The sequence below is a fragment of the Mus caroli genome, chromosome 12, assembly GCF_900094665.2.
Source record: "Mus caroli chromosome 12, CAROLI_EIJ_v1.1, whole genome shotgun sequence".
In the NCBI taxonomy this organism is placed as follows: domain Eukaryota; kingdom Metazoa; phylum Chordata; class Mammalia; order Rodentia; family Muridae; genus Mus; species Mus caroli.
This window is the reverse complement of record NC_034581.1, coordinates 4,523,670-4,538,205: the sequence shown is the minus strand read 5'-3', so window position 1 is coordinate 4,538,205 and position 14,536 is coordinate 4,523,670. Positions and strand designations below refer to the sequence as shown.

The 14,536-nt window shown below is 41.7% G+C and overlaps 1 long non-coding RNA gene across 5 annotated transcripts in view; it reads left to right on the top strand.

The window, feature by feature from the left end:
- LOC110307461 overlaps window positions 1-14,536 on the top strand; it is a 204,094-nt gene that overhangs the window by 6,870 nt on the left and 182,688 nt on the right. For all 5 annotated transcript variants that reach the window (XR_003838434.1, XR_003838433.1, XR_003838432.1 and 2 more), the window contains exon 3: window positions 290-442. This is a non-coding gene — a long non-coding RNA (uncharacterized LOC110307461). The remainder of the gene's footprint in view (window positions 1-289; window positions 443-14,536) is intronic.

Genomic DNA, 14,536 nt, shown 5'->3' with positions numbered 1-14,536 from the left:
CTGCCCTATTTGAATTCCTGTCCTGACTTCCTTCAATGATGGACTATAAATATGGAAGTGAAAGTCAAATAAACCCTTTTCTCCCCAACTTCCTTTTGGTTATGGTGTTTTATCACAGTGATAGTAGACTTGACCCAGATCTAGGGTGCTGAGTTGGTCTACCCCTACATCTTTCCCATCTTAAACACTGAGCCATCTTTCTAGCTGGGTTTTAAATGCAAGTATTAATGTGTCTAAGTGAGTATGTGATATTACTGAAATTTCACAATTTGTCTTTTGTGTTTTCCAGATGTATCCATACATTTCTTTCCTAGTAGAGCAGAGGTGTCCCATGAAAGTCACTCAAATGTTTGGTTTTATTTTCTGAGGGCCACATAGTTTATCAGATCCTGTACTTTGGTCTATACGTCCAAGAAATGAAGGGCTGCAGTGGACGAGAACTGTGAGTTGTCCTGTCTTTCCATGTCATTTTCAGTGTTCGTGGCAGGCTAAAGCAAGAAGTAACAAAAGTAGGAAACAATAAATGCAATTCTTTAGATTGTTCATGTTGTGTAAAATGTCATCTTTTCTCTCTGAGTTCTAAGCAAGCTTTGATGCACTGGAGAGTGTGGCATCCCACTGTTAGTTGATGATTTATTTTAATTGTCAATTGGACACAGTCTAGAATCACCAGTGAAAAGAATCTCAGCAGGCGATTGGATTGCCTAGATTGGATTGGTCTGCTGACTTGGATCACCTGTGGGAGATTATCTTTATTATGTTAAGGAGGTGGAAAGACCCTCCCTCTGTGGGTGGCACTATTTCCTTGGCAGGGCATTCTGGGCTGCAGAAGAGTGGAGAAAGCAAGCTGAACACAGTATGCATGCATGAGTTAATCATTGACTGTGGCTGTGAGCAGTTACTTCTAGTTCCCTCCACCTGGCCTTGCCTGACTCCCAGTACAAGAACTGTGAGTCTGATAAACCTTCCCTTCCTAAGTTGCTTTCTTGAGGGTGCTTACTTCAGGAAATAACTAAGGCATCCTGTCGGAGCTCCTACTCACAATTGTGACCCACTTCCTTATACTTGCTTTAGGTCTCATAGAACTAGAATTTTGTGCTGATATGACTTTACACATACACTATTAGAGTGGGGCAGAAAGGGATAGTGGGCATGCCTGAATCTCATATGCTCATGGATGTGTGTCATTGTCTCTTTGCCTTTCATCTTCCAAATACAAGTTCAAAGACAACTATAGAGTTCTGATGCTGGAAGGAGAATGTTAGACCTAGCAGGTGCATGGTTCTCCTGAATGTGTGACTCTGAATCTCTACAGAGGAGGTTCCTGCAAAAGTAGCTCATTAGCATCGGTAAGGCAGGGTGAGCGTGGAGAATCTATTACTTTTATAGTAGACAGTATGTCTTAGAAGGAGGCATAATCTCATGTTTCAAGGCTACTTTCTGGGGATACAACTCCAAGAAATGGGCTTAGAAGAATCTGGTTAGCATCCCTAGTGTCAGGGTGAATGTTCAGGGTTAGGGGTGTGCTGGATGGTTTTATGTAAATCTGATGCAAACTAAAGTCATTTGACAGGAGAAAACCTTAATTAAGAAAATGCCTCCATAAAATTGGGCTGTAGGCAAGCATGTAGGTCACAGCATTTTCATAATTAGTGATTGATGGGGAGAGTCTAGGCTATTGTGGGTGGTAGCATCACCAAGTTTATGGTCCTGGGTTCTATAAGAAAACAGTCTGGAGGATCAAGCCAGCAAGCAGCACTCTTCTGTGGCCGCTGCATCAGCTCCTGCCTACAGGTTCCTGCCCTGTGTGAGTTCCTGTCCTGACTTTCTTCAATGATGGACAGTGATGTGGAAGCATAAGCCAAACAATCCTCTCTCTGCAGCTTGTTTTAGTCATTGTGTTTCATCACAGCGATAGTAACCCTAACTGAAACAAGGGGAACGAGCTTTGTATGTCCTGAAGGACTAAGCTGGAAGCATTCTGCTTGGAAATGATGTAGTTAAGAGAAACCTTTGGCCTCACCTGCTCATCTTCTTTGTGGCAGGTACAACTAAGTTTCCTACCTATTGACTACCCTGTCTCACTTGCTGCTGTTATAGGGAGGTGATGATGAGGGTCAGGCAGGTTTTGCTTCATAGAAATGAAGGTCTGGAAACGTGTGTTTCAGAAGCGGCTTCTCAGCTTATTTGTAGTTTTAGAACAGTGGTTCTCAACCCTTTGGGGTAAAACAACCCTTTCACAGGAGTCCCAAATAAGACATCCTGCATATCAGATATTTACATTATGATTCATAGAAGTAGCAAAATTACTGTTATGGAGTAACAACAAAAATAATTTTGTGGTTGGGTCACCACCACCCGAGAAACTGTATTAAAGGACCACAGCATTAGGAAGGCTGAGAGTCACTGGTTTAGAGGCTGAGTTCTGGGTAGGTCCTGAGGAGTAGCCAGCTTGATTTAAGAGCTGTTCCTTGCACAGGGTTTCACTCAGGTTTATTATGTGCAGGGTACCATGCGAAGTGCTGGAGCATGGTGGTCATGAAGGCAGATTCTGTCCACAACAGTGTGGGTAAGGACATTCAGTAGTAGCTGAGGAATCAATAAATAAATGAAAACGGACTGCAAATTCCCCAAGGGAAATTAAAATGTTGAAATGCTGAGAAATAACTGGATGGGAAAGGCTGGAGAGGAGTCCCTCTGAGGGACTAGTGGGTCTGCACCTGAACATATGGTCAGGGATAAGTACTGCAGGCAGACTGACTGCAGGCGCAGTGCTCCTGGTGAGAAAAAACACTAAGTTCTTCCCAGGGAGGCTGGAGACAGTGAATCCAGGGAAAGAGAACATTGAAGGAGGTTTGCATACAACTCCCGAGGTCTCCTTACAGGGTTACCTCTTGTGCAAACTTTACGGTTTCATTCCTTCTCCCTCTCAGGCTCATCTTTCTTTCCCCCCTTTCCTTCCTCCTCTTCTTCCCCTCTTTCTTCCATTGCCCCCTCTCCCTATTCCCTGCCTCTCATAGTTCTCACGAGGTATACCAATAGTTTATGAACAGAAATCTCTTCAACATTTAGAAGACCCATCTCATCATATCAGAGACTGTAGGCTCACTTAAGACTCATCACAGCATGCTTTATATGTCTAAAGACTAAGTAGAATTGTGAATTCTGTTCTGGAAAGAATGGCACAAAGGTGGCTCTTGGAGAGACCTATTCACTGGAAATGTGCATGTAAATGTGTGCCAGCCTGTGTAAAATTCTCCGTGGTTGTAAGGGGAAAAGGAAATAGGAAAATTCCACATGGCTAAAACAGACATGTAGAAATGCCACTTCCAAGAAACTGTTTTCTTGTACAGTGTAGCCAGGTATTATCAAGGGACCCATGGGAGCATAATCTTTATTTCAAATTAGAGAGCCTATTATTTATGTCATGCCTAAGATCCTAGAGGAGAGTTTATGTTTGAATATTCTTGCGCACGCCCAACTCATCAGCAAGAACGACGCTGCAACGGATCCTTCTGCACACGTTTATTGGGAGAGCTTGATTGCAGAGGCGAAGAGACCCCAAGCCCAGAACTGGTGCTGCTTATATAGGCCTAAGAGAGGCATGTCTCACACCCGGATTGGTTGTGCTTGGGTTATGCTTACCACCTCATTTGCATGCCTACATCTGATTGGTTAACTTCTCTCTCATCTGATTGGTTAACTTGTCTCTCATCTGATTGGTTAATTTTGGTTAATTTTCAAAACCTCATCTTGGCAAAAAAAACCTTTACTGCCTATGTATGCGTGGTGGCCAGTGGAAGCCAGCGCCACCCTGCAACAGCACATGTGGCTTCCCACAGAATATATCTAGTACTTGGCTCAGCTGTGTCCTCTTTTGAAGTCATTGTCTATCTGAGGACTCCTCCTCTTCTTGGGACTCATTTATTTTGTCTGTGGGCTTCTAAGGTTACTTGAAGGTATGGGATCCGTGGATTTATAGTTTAAATTAAATTTTGTCAAGTATGTTTATTAGTTCTCTCTCTCTTTTTTTTAAGTTGCTGGGAATCAAACCAAGATTCCAGCACATGTGAGGCAAATGCTCTCCCACTGAGCTGCCCCCTGCCCTTTGTTATTTCTTCACATACTATTTTTCATTGTTGTCACCCTGCACAGACTCTGAGCTGACAGCAAGGCTTTGGCAATTGATCTATCACCACTTGACACTTTAGTGCCTACCTTAGACCCCACTTCCACTTTCTTCAATTATAAACTTGTTTGTTTGTTTAAACTGGAAGACTGTTTATCAACAATAACCATTTATAGCGATTCGTACAGCTTCTTTTCTCATTCCAAATTTGTGTGTGTGCATGTGTGTGTGTGTGTGTGTATTTTGGTAAGTTAGTCGGTGGCCAGTAAACTATGTTTTATTCTCTGATGCACTTTAACTCTTAATTCAGAAGCCACGTTTTATAACTCTCTTCATGCTCTGATGTTGTTTCACAGAAAACTAGAAGCTGCAGTTGCTTTTAACGGCCCCTCTCCCATGAAACTAAATTTAGAAGGCAGGAATAGAGATGCTATCCAGTGAGTTCGAACACTAGAAAATACGGTTTGCTTTTCTCTAATTCAAAACACCTGATTGAAATCCATAACTATCCATGCCTTCCAAGTGATGGGATAAAATTAGACTAAGTTCCAGTAAACACCATCCCTAAGCTGCAATATAAATAGGGTATCAATTATGTAGGAGTGGGAGTCACTAATATGTATATAGCGATTTCTCATTAGCACAGGCAACATCAGAGCTCTTTTTACATTAGATTAAAATAGTAATTTAGCTGCTTAGTAAATGATTAAATGCAAAGAGCAGTTATGTAATCCGTTGGCTAAGAATTGGTAAATGTTGCCAAGTACTAATGATTCATTTCCTTAATAACACAGGAAGTGCCAGGCCATAAGTTTCTGTTAAGGAGATTCTGTCCCCACCAGATGCATCTTTGCTGTGGAAGGGCTCAGCTCCTCAGAACAGCACGCATGCGTGGGCCTCCAGCCCTGTGTCCTCATGCTACCTCTTGTTACTCATGTAACTGTGAGCAAAGTAGCCTCTCTGCAAGGTCAGCTTTGCTTCCGGGGAAGCTCCAACTTTGTAGAATCTTCATCACTCCAGCAAATAGTAATACAGATGCCCAGTGTGTCTCTGTGTAATGTTGCCTGCAAATGCCCAGTGTGTCTCTGTGTTACTGTTGCCTGCAGATGCTCAGTGTGTCTCTGTGTTATTGGTGCCTGCAGATGGTTCTCTGCTGTGCTTGAGGTTTTCTCCAGAAACTAGGCCCTGTAAGTAGAGATTGGAAAAATGGTTGCATTGTTTTATTGTGGGGGTTTTAGAGAAACATTGAGACAGCTGGTTAGGAATGTTTTTTATTGTTTTTGTAAACCTCAGATTATTTCAGCGGGAAGAAGATAGGAAGTAAATATTCTGGAAGCAAAGGCCATTCAGTGCCTTTTACAGACAGTATGGGATCCGAGGACAACTTATTGTTTTGTGGTTTAAGCTATATTATGACTAGAGAGCTCAGGGTTTCTTTACATTGTACTGAGATTATAAAAGGGTTTAATTATGTTTGCTTCCACTAGCTTTTCCTTTCCTTTAACTCCTGGGAAGTCAATGGGGGCAAGTTTAGAGAATTTGTGTTTAGAATTTAACAGACGGTAACAGAGATAATATGGAACCATGGCATAGCAGAAGAACTGTTCCAAATAGTCATTTAACGTAGAACACCAGCATCCAGCAAGCTATGATAGCATCCTTGACAATGGGACTGCAGAGGGTGAAGTGAAAGAATACAGTAGCTTTGATCCCTATGATGGGAATGGATGAGAAATAGGCATGGTGAAACCCCCTAATCTCATGTCTCAAACTAAATATGTGGTCTGTAAACAGTGTGCTGGTTAGGGCTTTGTTTCTGTCGTCATTGTTTTCTTTCAACTTGACACAATCTGGAAAGAGGCAACCTCAGTTTTGAAAAGGCCTCCATCAGACTTGCCTGTAGGTATGTGCGTTGGCTATTTTCTTGATTAGTGTTTGATGTGGGAGAGCTGAACCTCCGTGGGTGGTACCACCTCTGACAGCTGGTCCTGACTTGTATGAAAAAACAAACAGAACAAGCCTCAGGGAACAAGCAGTAAGCAAGTTCCTCCATGGCTTCTGTCTCTGCTTCCTCATGAGCTCCTGTCCTGACTTCTTCCAATTATAAACTGCCATCAGGTTATGTATGCTAAATTAACCCTTTTCTCTTCATCCCTCTTTTTACCCCATTAATTTATTTACTTTATATCCTGATCATTGCTGCCCCACTTTCCTCCCAGTTCCCCCTCACACAGCCCCTCACCCATCCTCCCTCCTCTTCTCCTTTGAGAAGGAGGAGTTCCCCTTGGGTACCAACTCAGGCTGGCACATCAAGTCACTGCAGGACTAGGCATACCCTCTCCCACTGGGGCCATCCGAGGTACCCAGTTAGGTGAACAGGATACATAGGCAGGCAACAGAGTCAGGGAAAGCCCCTACTCCAGTTGCTGGGGAACCAAGCTGCCTTACTTTTTATCTTGTTATTTACACAACAATAGAAGTCAACCTTTGACACACAGTAACACTACTGTGCACACTGATTGTATGCATGTATGCAGAGAGTTGGTGTTTAATTCATCCTTTAAGTACAAATTCATTGTACAGCTAGGTACTGAGGATGGAATGTTAAATGAGTAGACAACATTCCAACCTTGATGGAGTTTATATGAGGGGAAATCAGATAATAAAGTAAGAAAACATTTTAATGTATTGGTAGATAATAATGTTCTGAGGAAAGATAGAGTAGAAAACAAGGGCCTGTACGATGTTTGTTGGGGATGTCTTGTTGAGAGGGTTGTGTTTATTCAGTTACCTGAAAGTGCTCCATAAGTTATCTGTGGTGGTAGTCTAGAGGAGGAGCCTTCCTTTGGAAGAGACCAGCCAGTGTAAAGGCTTTGTATGGGCTTCTGAATGGCCTCTTCTATTTGATTGACAGCTGGAGAGGGTGATGGGGAGGAATGTGAGCTATCATAGTGGTCTACCTTATCAGGGCTTTCTGGGCCATTGTTACTTGATGTGAAATGAGAAACTGCTGCAGAGCTCTGAGAGAGGACAGATATGACCTGACATATTTTTTAAAGGTTTAACATAACTTCTGTATTGATCATAGTATGTAAGGGGCCGAGGAAGGAAACACAAAGAGTGTTAATCTATTAAGTAGCACTAAGTTAGTGGGCTGCTGAATTGTGTCTTTATATATGGGGAGAAGATTAGTGGTGAATACCCATTAAACTGCGATGCGATTGGAAGGCTTGGCTTCCTCTAGGGGACTGCGAGCTCCTTTTGGCAGATAAGGAAGCATTCCTGGGTGATACAGAGGCATCCTTTCTCTTATTAGTGGTGACAGGAAAGCGAACTTGCTAGCTCTGGCCCACCTGGATGTTTTAGATCTATTTCTGGAAAGTGGGTTTTACGAGGTATGCAAGGAACTTCTTTTCATTGCAACTTAAAAGTTCCCTAATTGGGTTGAGTTCAGGTTCTGTGTCGTGGTTCTGTTTGCTGGGGGGAGTCTAATAAAGAAGGAGGCTATGGATTCTTAGGACCAATGCAGGAGAGTAATTAGACAGTAGGGTCCCACCACTGGACAAAAGCCTTAAGCAGCTCAGGCAAACACCTAAAAGAAACCTGCCACATGCATACTGATGTAGATGCATGGCAAAATCTTAGAAAATGTGCTCACATTTATTTTCCTGCAGTAATATTCTTTTCATGAACTGTTCAGCACTGTGGTGGCTGTGTCATTAGGCTGGAAATCTCAAGGTAGCTTTCTATTGCTTTTCCTCTGGTATCCTTTGTGTATTTGGTTGGAGCCTAAAGCTGAAAAAAAAACATGCACAGATTCATCTATGATACCGTAGGTTCACCTCTGAGAAGGGAGTATGGTGGAATCCCAAATGCAGTAAGTACCTTTGAATAAATGGGTGTTTGGTTCTATTCAGTAGATGGCGGGTTATTTCTATGTGTCCCATGCTGTGCTAGGTACAGGGGAACTGAATATGCTACCTGCCCAAGCTGAGCTAAGAGCTCCTTGGAGAGATTATTACTTTGACATGAGACATGGTTAGTTGATGCTTAGCTGTGAGGTTCCTATTGCTAAGTCCAGCAGGAAGAGATTGAGTGAGAGAAATGTGAGGCTGGGGGCAGCTGTCACACTGCTATATGATTAATAAAGTCAGAAATATCACCAGTAAAACCAGAGTCTCATTATGTAACATTAGGGAGAGATCCACTTACCTTTTAAGAAAAAAAGCCTTAATAATTGATAATTCTTTGTAATTAGGTCATTGAAATGCTCAGGAGCATGACTAGTTGAGCCATGAGAAGATATCTGGCCATAACACCAAGAGCTTTGTTCAACCCATGAGTGCCAGAAATGGCTGAATGCTGGACGAGATTTTCCTCTAGCATTTTGACATATATATATATATATATATATATATATATATATATATATATATATTTACAGTAAAAAAGTATAAAGCAAGGAACATTAAAACAACAATTGAAAACACTCATTATTTCATGACTTCTAGTGGCACCCCCTGATGAATAATGCCTTTGAGTTAGCTTGCTTTATGCATTTCTACTCATTCTGTTTCTCAATCATGTAGGATATATATATATATATATATATATATATATATATATCTAACTTGATAGCTTCCTTAATCATCCCACACCAAGGAGCATTGATTAGCCTCTTATTGAGCAGAGCACTAGCTATTTTGTTAAACTCAAAATGTCAGTGTCTTATGTAATCCAGAAAAAGTTTATTTCTTCCTTTCTTTTTTCCTCTTTTGGCCCATTTAAAGGTCCAGTGTGCATACTATGTCTAGGTGACTCCCTTGCATGCAATGGCTAAGGTACTAAGACTGCTTCCATGGGGAGCTGTGTAATCCCCCAGGACTTCAGTTTTCTTCATTCAGCCAATGGACAGTTAGTGGATCAAAGACAATTTCTGTCTGGAACAGACACTCTTCTGTGCCTGGAAAGCACATATTTTTGATGATCAGGTATCAGACTTCTATTACATGATTTTAATTTATGTGTGCATGTTTGTGTGTAGAGAGGTGAACATGTGTGTGTACATATGAAGACCAGAGGCCAATGTCTGCTGTGAAACTTAATTGTTCTGCACTACCCTCCCCACTTTGGCAGCATCTTTCCTTGAACATAGAACTCATCAAGTGGCTAGACTACCTGGCTTCAGGATACTCCTATGCTGGAAATATAGGCATGTCTCCCTAGTGCTGGAAATATAGGCATGTGCCATGTAAATACATGTCGATATATACATGAATACTGGTAATACAAACTCAGGTAGTTTGCGTATTGGGAGATAGAAGCAAACCACATAGACCTCATTGCAACATCATCAATAATGTATAGGTTTATACACAATCTATTGATTGTAGATTGACTTTCATATAGACTGTGGCAAATAAATGCTTTCTCAATAAACACTTTACCCACTAAGCCGTGCATCCCTAGCCCATTCTTCTTTTTCTCACTTGACAATAGCAGTACTTTTGTGTAGATTCTTTTTATAATTAAGGTTAATTTACTTGGCATGTATTTTAAGAAGTGAGGATATTTGAATGCATCCTGTTTAATTGTAAAATGAGGAGAATTTTGTTTTACTTAATAAATACCATTATTGAAATCATTATTTATGTGTATGTCATGGCTCTGGACATATACCACTTTTTATTCCTTAAACAACCTCAACATGCAATCTTCTCTATTCACTTAACACTGTGCTTTAAGTTGATGGACGCAGTCACTGTCTCACTGGTACTGGCCTAGAACTTCTGACCTCAAATGATCTTCCTTCCTCAGCCTTCCAAGTAGCCAGGGTTATATGCACAGCCCACTACTGCTGCACCTGACTAATGACATAGTTTTGAAAGTACTTTAATTATAGGAATCCATTTTATTTTTAAACATTTATTTACCACAATCTATATGAAAGTCAATCTACAACCAATAGATTGCTTATAAATCTGTATGTTATCAATGATGTTGCAATGAGGTCTATGTGATTCGCTTCTATCTCCCAACATATAGAACAGTAAATACATAGAAATGCCGAATTAAAGGTCATATGTCATTTACAGTAGGGTATGTGCTGTCAAATTGCCCTCCAAACTGTTTTGTGCCATTTCTCTGCTTCCGACAGTTTGTGAGAAAAATCTGCTTTCCTTGATCTAGCAAAAATTCTGTTACAGCAAACTTTTTGATCTTTATCAAGATCATTTATTTTAAAAATCCTTATCTTAATTGAAATTAATCACTTTGCAGTTGGACGTCTTTTTAGCTATCTGTTGGCTGGAGTGCCCCGTGTCTTCACATTCATATGTTTGAAATTGAATTCCCATGATGGTGGCATTGAAAGGTGGGCCTGGGGGCTGATGAGGCTCCCCTCTCAGAGTTGCTCTCCCTCTCTGGCTTCCAGATGCAGAACCAGGAGAGTTAAAATCTGTGGACAGGGCAAGCACTCAGTAATACAATCTGCCAGGACACAGTGTAAAGAGTGGTGTGGTGGTTTGAATATGCCTGGCCCATGAGTACCACTATTTAGAGAAAGTATGCCACTGTGGGTGTGGGCTTTCAGACCCCCGTCCTAGCTACCTTGAAGCCAGTCTTCTCCTATTTGTCTTCTGAACTCTCAGCTCCTCCTGCACCATGCCTGCCTGGAGACTGCCATGTTCCCACCTTGATAATGGGCTGAACCTCTGAACCTGTAAGTCAGCCCCAGTTAAATGTTGACTTTATTAGAGTTGTCTTGGTCATGGTGTCTGTTCACAGCAGTAAGACCCTACCTAAGAGAACTGGTGAGAAATAAATTTCTATTGTAGCTTGAGTAGCCTGAGAAGCTCCATTAGCGATTTTACTCTCTATGAATCATTTCTGTATGTACCTGCCCATTTTTCCATGCCAGACCGATCTTTTCATCAGTTGACTTTGGAGGGAATATTATGAATTTTATTTTCCAAGGATTAGGAGTATATGTGTGTGTCTGCTCACCCAAGCTAACACACATGCACATGATCAAAGGGGCACAAATGCTCTGTTCATTTTTAATATTGCTGAACTATAATATTTATAAATAATTGAATACTTACCATGTCCAAGAAGTATGTTTAACATTTAGCACATATTGTTTTATGTATGCATTATAAGTATTTTTGTCTTCATTTTGTAGGTGAGAAAATCAAATTACTTAAGGATTATAAGCATTATGTTCAAGTACACGGCTAAAAAGTGACTGAAGTCACATCAAACTCTGGCCTGTTTCCAAAAACTGTTGTTTCTCTTCCAGAAATCTTAACTAGTCTATTTTTCTTATTTTGTATGTGACTCAAAACATTTGAAGAACTTTGGTATCAGGGGAGGGGGCGGGGCAGGTCTTATTGGTTTCTCAGGAGGACACAAAATTTCCTACACTGTCATCCTTCCTTTCTTATTTCTTAGTCTCTCTTTTCTCATTAGGGCTCAACAGTGGGACCTGAGCACAGCAGGGTCACTATTGGCTGCCTTTTGGCTCCCTACCAGGACTCATAGAAGAAGGTTTTCCTCCTCCTTCCCAACCACCCCCAACTTTCCTAGACAATGGCTGCATTTTAAGACCACATGATCTGTAGGCTTGAGAGGTGCCAATCTTGCAATTAGATTGTTTAGCAGCCTCAGAATTTTAAGACCCTGGAACTCAGGAACCCCATAAAATACATTCAGATTTAACAGACAAGGGCTAACAAACCTCACAATATACTAAAATCAGTGCCAGGCTCTTTCTGTTTGTAAACTGGAGCTATGGATTCCATTTTGCATATGAAGGCAGTCCAAGTTCATGCCTCTGTCCTAGGACCAGGTTCTTTATCTCTGAGAGGGATGCCATTTTAAATTCACATCTGCCTCCTCTCAGGTGCCTATTTTCTTTCTCCAAACTGGGGAGCAATTTGCTAGATGTATAAGAAACTCTGTCAATCTAGGTTTTTATTGCTATGATAAAGATCAAACCAAAAGCAACTTTGGGAAGCAAAGGGTTTATTTTAGCTTACCCTTCCAGGTTATAGTGTATCACTGAGGGAGGTCGGGGCAGGACCTGATGTGGGAGGTCAGAGGATTGCTGTTTACTGGCTCACTCCCCTGGCTCTCTTACGTGTCTCCAGGTCCACCAGTCCAGTCCAGGGTTAGTACTGTTCACAGTGAATTGCTTGCCACCCCACAGCAATCACTCATCAAGAAAATGCACCACAGCCTTGCTCACAGGCCAATCTGGCAGAGGCATTTTCTTCATTGATAGTTCTCTCTTCCCAAATGACCCTCCTAGCCTGTGTCAAGTTGACATAAAACAAGCCAGCACACCAAGAGTATTAATTTATGCATTTGGGAGTTTTGCTTTTTGGGAGATTTGATTACCTGTGGAGCACTACCTGGGATGCAGGGCCTCTTCTCAGGATTCAGTTTACATTCTCAGTAGGTTGCTGAGTACTGACACCTGTCAGGCACTGCCTAAGATAGATGTCCTTGCTCATGCATGTTACTGACTTCCTTTGCTCTACTCCTACCCTCTGGCCCGTTTTTCTCTATTTTATTTGCAATTCCTTTTTCCTTCATGGGAGTTCTTTCAATGCTGTTATTTTTCAGTACTGTCTGGACTCTCTTCTCTCCTTACTCTGTACATCTCCCACATTCTCCAGACAGTCAAACTCATTTTATTCACCACCTAAAAGGGATAATGTTCAAAACTCCAGCCTTACACTGCTCTCAATTTGTATATTCAGGCACTCATTAGAACTGTCCATTGGTCTCTCCCACAGGCATTTTAAATATTGCAGGTGCACTATTCCTAGGTTTGCTTCATTCTCAAATCCTCCTCCTCTTTCTCTTTTTCTTTCTTACATTTGGCTGATCATCATGTCCTATTGATCGTCAGCATTTTGAAATGTCAATTCCTTTCTATCTCTACTGCCGATTCCAAGAACTAACTGCCATCTTCTCTGCACATCATGCCCCTAAATTGTCCTTAGTTTCAATTAATCTCCATACTGAACACAGAATGTTTCTTAAAAAAATCTAACAATGTCTAGTTTATATTTAAAGATATTATAGTAATTTCCCATTCTCTGAAAGTGAAGTATAACTTCTTACTGTAACATGGGTTGTCCTCTGGGTCTGGCTTTCTGTTTCACGTGGTTAGATTCATTTCTCCCCTCTTTCTCAAAAGTGGCCATTCATGTTTTCTGGATTTTGGGCTAATCTGGGCTAGGGCCCACTCTGGGTTTCCTGCTTTTGTTTTAAGTATCCTTTACCATATGGAATGATAATCACTTAAGTGATGATATTTCTACAGCTTCACTGTAAGATGCCTAAGGTCAGAGATTTTTGCCTTATTCACACAGATCAATAACCAATCACCACGATAGGTTCATCATACATACTCAATAAACATTTACTGACTTTTTTATAGACCTGAGCTTAATACTTTGCAAAATCATGCATGTAGTCATTTGTCTCTGAAGGAGCCTACGTTGGAAAGATCAGTGGATCCAGCCATGTAGAAAACAAGAGAACCTCTGTATTTCATAGTGACTGTCTCCTGTTTCTTACATTCCCCTCCTGAAATATAGGTGGCATGATAAAATCGTCATGACAAGAACATGGTTCACATCACCTTTACTGTGCTTCACTCGAGAACTTTCTAGCAGGTCAGTCTGCATCCCTCAATTTCTTTTAAAGATGAAATTGGCCCTTCCTGTTGGCACCAGCACTGGGGCACCTTGGGCACGGAGTCTGTGGACACTCCCAAGGTCCCCAAAGGACTCTCCATGGGATCTTAAGACCTCTGGTGAGTGGAATACAACTTCTGCTCCAATCCAATCGTCCAGGACAGGAGACAGCATTAATTAGGGAAGAAGAAAACCTGGCCTGACCAGGGTCACAAGTCCCTTCCAGTCAGCATCAGCACCAGGGCACCTTGGGCACAGAATCTGCGGACACCCCTAAGGTCCCCAGAGGACGCTACACGGGATCTTAGGACCTCTGGTGAGTGGAACACAACTTGTGCCAGGAGGCAGGCTCGAATGCCAGATATCTGGGCACCATCCCTGCAAGAGGAGAGCTTGCCAGCAGAGAGTGCTCAGACCACTGAAACTCAGGAGAGAGCTAGTCTCCCAGGTCTGCTGATAGAGGCTAACATAATCACCTGAGGAAAAGCTCTAATCAGAGACAACTATAACAACTAACTCCAGAGATTACCAGATGGTTAAAGACAAACGTAAGAATCTTACTAACAGAAACCAAGACCACTCACCATCATCAGAACACAGCACTCCCACCCGACCCAGTCCTGGGCACCCCAACACACCCGAAAAACTAGACCCGTATTTAAAAGCATATCTCATGATGATGGTAGAGGACATCAAG